Source organism: Phyllobates terribilis, unplaced genomic scaffold (assembly GCF_046119375.1).
Source record: "Phyllobates terribilis strain yellow unplaced genomic scaffold, ASM4611937v1 Scaffold_17__1_contigs__length_24005725, whole genome shotgun sequence".
In the NCBI taxonomy this organism is placed as follows: Eukaryota; Metazoa; Chordata; class Amphibia; order Anura; family Dendrobatidae; genus Phyllobates; species Phyllobates terribilis.
This window is the reverse complement of record NW_027362777.1, coordinates 12,151,501-12,157,500: the sequence shown is the minus strand read 5'-3', so window position 1 is coordinate 12,157,500 and position 6,000 is coordinate 12,151,501.

Genomic DNA, 6,000 nt, shown 5'->3' with positions numbered 1-6,000 from the left:
CTAAAGAGACGAACAAATACAGTGAAAAGTAAAAAAAAAATGAAAAAAGTATAAAAGTTCAAATCATCCCAGTTTTCCCCCCATTAAAAATTAAGAAATATAAAACATTTTAAAAAATACACATATTTGGTATCGCTGCGTTTGTAAAAGTCAGATCCATCAAAATATAAAATAAATTAATCCATTTAGTAAATGGCGTAACTAGAACATTAAATAAAATGCCAGAATTACAGGACGAGTTCTCAGCCAACAGCTATTTGGCCATTGTTCACATGACGTAAGCCTATGTTATATACAGCAATATGCAGCAGGATACACCAGATCCAGGGAAATATCCAATCGCCAGAAATGGGGTCAGGAAGGAATTTTTTTCCCCCCTGAATCAGAATTCTTTTGTGGGGGTTTCTTTGCCTTCTTCTGGATCTTTGGGTCCCAATGACTCTCAGGTGGTCCCCAATGACCGCAGCTCGTTTTGTGGTCTCCACCGGGGCCAATCTGACAGTGACTGTGACCATAGTTTAATTTCTTAAAGGACCAGTAATATTTTCATTACAATGTTGCTTATTGCTATTTCAATAAAAAAATTTATTATATATATATATATATATATATTGTTTTGTGTGTTTTTTTTCCTGGATTTCACCTTACACAGTGAGAATGATAAGAGTAATCACAAAATATGGGGGCTCCATACACAGAGAGAACTCTGGTACCAAATTCCATGACAATTGTTCTGGGGTTCAGTCTGTGATGGAGCAGTAACATTGTATCCAGGACGTCGTACACACCATGTTACAGAAAGAAGACTGAAGAACGGGACGCAGCCACAGAATACAGGAGACACAGGGTCTTGTGTAATAGTAATAAACAGGAAAGATGTTCAACAAGTGGCCGGGGGGCTCCAGAACCAAACCAGGAGGGAGGCCTCAGTCATCAGTGGCTAATATTCCCATGAAGTGGCCACATTTACCAACCGTTCTGCAGCCACTCGTTTACCTTTGTCCAACACCTCCGTCGGTCCTTGCAGTTATTAGGCCACCACTGAAATTCTTTTCTGACTACACACAGACACGTACATAGAAACCGTGCATGCCGCCATCACCGTACACAACCAGAGTCCTGGTCCAGACCAGTGGCCTTTCCAATTCAAGTCTACTTGGGTTTATACAAGGGTCCTGTCTCTAAGAGAACCATGTGCTTGCCACTTGGAACAGCAGTAATACAGTAACACCTGGTTAATATTCTTCGGGCTCAGAGATGTACAGACAGTGAACCCTCTTAAAAAGAAGAATTGGACTGACATTCCCTAAGCAATAAGTACCCACACAATTGGAGGGACAGATTGCTAGCCCTTCCTGCACCATGGTGTATGCCCAGTGGTGGCCACTCTTAGTCTAAGTTGGCTCTTCAGATTGCATGGTGATAAAGAACCTGAGGGCCATATACCTTCAAGAAAAAGATCTCATAAGGACACGTTGCCTTGAATTGTGAAGAACACAATAATGTTTTCCATACAATTCTATTGTGTTCTATTCAGGATATATTAAAAAAAAGTCTGGTCGTTAGAAGTTATAAAATGAGGTCAATACAACCTCAGGTGAACAACAACACATCACAAATTACACCAGGTCATCGAATATTTACCAAAAAATAGACTGAAATGCAGAAACAGTGTGTGAAAAATTAAAGGGGTTGTCCAAGGAAAACAAGCTCCAATCTACAGGAACCTTCATCCTCTTTAGATTGGAACGGTGGTCCGCATGCTAAAATGCTGCTCCATTCATTCTATATAAGCGGCCATGAAGTGCGCCTGACTTTTTTGGACCGATGAGACAGAGTAGCCTTACAGAGAAGGGTCATTGGATTGGACGCCGAGTTACGGACCCCAAAGCAGAACTGAATATGATGTACTAGTGGGAGTCACGAGTGCAAGGGTTCAAGGGCCCCAGTAGTGGAAGACATAGTGCACAAAACCGAAGAACAAGTAAGCAGACCTGCTGATCAGCACTGCAGTGCCGAGGCCGAGTTATGGTGAAATAGGGAGCGACAGTGCGCCTCACCAGTCCTGGAGTATATTACAGAGGAAGGATACTGTGTGGAAAATGCTTCATACTGTAAAGGAAACGTCCAGAACAATTGTGCCCCATATCCCTTGTATGCCGGGACGTTGCTAGGGTCCTAAAAGATCAGGGGCCAAAGCCCCAAAGTAGGTGTTTCCCCATACAACCTCCCCGCCACTTAAAAGAGGACCTATACATATATAATTACAGTACACCATTGTTGCTAACCTAAAATACACAACTGAAAGACCAATAATCCCAAAATTACTTCTATACAAGGCAATAATAATCCCGCTACACAATGTCCTCTACCATCAACACTACACAGTGAGTACATAGTATTATGATATGACCATTGCCTCTACATAAAAAACACACTGTACAAAGACCATCTGACTTCTCACATTTCCAGCACCGTCCCCATCTATTCCCACCCTGCACAACCTCCCCATGCTGCCTGCTCCTCCGACGTGGAATAGGAACCTCAATACTTCAAAAATTATGTCATTACTATGATTACCCTCCACCAATTAATGCTACAAAGACTGTGTGCCAGATAGAGGGGACCTATAAAAATAATAGCGTCCCATAGAAAGTAGTAAAGACCCCACTGTGCTACCTAGCAAGTAATAATTCCAGATATGCTCTTATGAAAGTTTCAATATCTGAAGTGTTCCCTCCAAGCAACAAATACCGTTGAGTATCCCCTTTAAGTAATAAAGCACCCTTAAAGCCACAATCAAACTACACCCAACTACAAAGTTCTTCTTTAAGTCTATGGACGATGATTTCGGGGTGGTGAAAGAAGAAATTTCTGATGATGCACCCATTTAAAAGAAATAATGTCCTGAGTGCCCCCATAGCACCCTGTATATTGTATGATAGTCCCACAGCTCACTACACACTGTATGATGGTCCCCACAGCTCCCTATGCCCTGTATGATGGTCCCCACATCTCCCTATGCACTGTATGATGGTCCCCACAGCTCCCTAGACACTGTATGATGGTCCCCACAGCTCCCTATGCACTGTATGATGATCCCCACAGCTCCCTACGCACTGGATGATGATCCCCATAGCTCCCTATACCCTGTATGATGGTCCCCACAGCTCCGTATGCACTGCATAATGGTCCCCACAGCTCCCTATGCCCTGTATGATGGTACCCACAGTTCCATGTGCACTGTATCATGGTCCCCACAGCTCCCTACGCTCTGTATGATGGTCCCCACAGCTCCATATGCACTGTATGATGGTCCCCACAGCTTCCTATGCACTGTATGATGGTACCCACAGCTCCATATGCACTGGTATCATGGTCCCCACAGCTCCCTATGCTCTTTATGATGGTCCCCACAGCTCCCTATACACTGTATGATGGTCCAAACAGCTCCCTACACACTGTATGATGGTCCCCACAACTCCTTACATACTGTACAATGGTTCCCACAGCTCCATAGACACGGTATGATGGTCCCCACAGCTTCCTACACACTGTATGATTGTCCCCACAGCTCCCCCATGCACTGTATGATGGTCCCCACAGCTCCCTATGCATTGCATAATGGTCCCTACAGCTCTCTATGCTCTGTATGATGGTCCCCACAGCTCCCTATGCCCTGTATGATGGAACCCACAGCTCCCTATGCACTGTATGATGGTCCCCACAGCTATCTACGCTCTGCATGATGGAACCCACAGCTCCCTATGCACTGTATGATGGTCCCCACAGCTATCTACGCTCTGTATGATGGTCCCCACAGCTCACTATGTACTGTATGATGGTCCCAAAAGCTCCTTAGATACTGTATGATGGTCCTCACACTTCCCTATACACTGTATGATGGTCCCCACAGCTCCCTACACACTGTATGATGGTCCCCACAGCTCTTTAGATACTGTATGAGGGTCCCCACAGCTCCCTAGACACTGTATGATGGTCCCCACAGCTCCCTATGCTCGGTATGATGGTCCCAACAGTGCCCTATGCTCTGTATAATGGTCCCCACAGTGCCCTATGCACTGTATGATGGTCTTCACAGCTCCCTATGCATTGTATGAGGGTCCTCATAGCTCTCTACGCACTGTATGATGGTCCCCGCAGCTCCTTAAGCACTGAATAATGGTCCCCAAGGCTCCTTATACACTGTATGATGGTCCCCATGGCTCCTTATGTACTGTATGATGGTCCCCGCAGCTCCCTACGCTCGGTATGATGGTCCCCACAGCTCCCTATGCACTGCATAATGGTCCCCACAGCTCCCTATGCCCTGTATGATGGTCCCCACATCTTCCTATGCACTGTATGATGGTCCCCACAGCTCCTTAGGCACTGTCTGATGGTCTCCACAGCTCCCTATGCATTGTCTGATGGTCCCCACAGCTCTCTACGCACTGTATGATGGTCCCCGTAGCTCCTTATGCACGGTATGATGGTCCCCACGGCTCCTTAGGCACTGTCTGATGGTCTCCACAGCTTCCTATGCACTGTATGATGGTCCCCACAGCTCCCTATGCACTGCATAATGGTCTCCACAGCTTCCTATGCATTGTCTGATGGTCCCCACAGCTCCCTATGCACTGTATGATGGTCCCCACAGCTCCCTATGCACTGTATGATGGTCCCCACAGCTCCCTGTGCACTGCATAATGGTCCCCACAGCTCTCTACGCACTGCATAATGGTCCCCACATCTCCCTATGCACTGCATGATGGTCCCCATATCTCCCTATGCCCTGTATGATGGTGCCCACAGTTCCATATGCACTGTATGATGGTCCTCATAGCTCTCTATGCACTGTATGATGGTCTCCACAGCTCCCTATGCACTGCATAATGGTCCCCACAGCTCCCTATGCACTGCATAATGGTCCCCACAGCTCCCTATACCCTGTATGATGGTGCCCACAGTTCCATATGCACTGTATGATGGTCCCCACAGCCCCCATGAAGTATGATGCCAATAAAAGTGCCCCCCCAAACACAGTATGATACCCCCATGGTGCATTCCTCCACATTAGCCTCTACATGAACAGTATAATGACCTTATTGTACCCCACTTCAACTCCCAAGGCAAAGTATGGTGACCCTAATACAGTATGATTCCCCCAACTGTGACTCCCACACAGCCCTCCATACAGTATAATGGCCTACATACAGTATAATGGCCCACACTAGCCCTCCAAACAGTATAATGGCCCCACACAGCCCTCCAAACAGTACGATGGACCCCACACAAACCTTCACACCGTATAATTGCTTTCATACAGTATAATGGCCCCCCACATAGCCCTCAAAATATCATAATGGCCCCACATAGACTTCCATATAGTATAATATGCCACCCATAATCCTCCATATAGTATAATGCACCCTCCAAAATCCTCCATATAGTATAATGCACCCCCCATAATCCTCCATATAGTATAATGAACTTCCCATGGTCCTCGATAGAATATAATGCACTCCCCATAGTCCTCCATACAGTATATTTCACACCCCAAAGGGTAAAATACAGCCCCCATATAGTATAATACACCACACAGTCCTGCAGTATTATGGGCACCACGTACTCACTGATTTTAAAATACCGTATGTTTTAAATAAGATGACCCGAGTATAAGCCGAGGCCCCTAATTTTACCACAAAAAAACTGGGAAAACGTATTGAGCTGAGTATAAGCCTAGGGTGGGAAATGCAGCAGTTACTGGAAAATTTCACCATCCTGGTATGTATGGCTCCCTCATCACCAATCCTGGTATGTATGGCACCCCTCATCCCCCAATCCTGGTACATATGGCACCCCTCATCCCCCAATCCTGGCATGCGTGGCCCCCTCATCCCCCAATCCTGGTATGTGTGGCCTCCTCATCCCCCAATCCTGGTATGTGTGGCCTCCTCATCCCCCAATCCTGGTATGTATGGCCTCCTCATCCCCCAA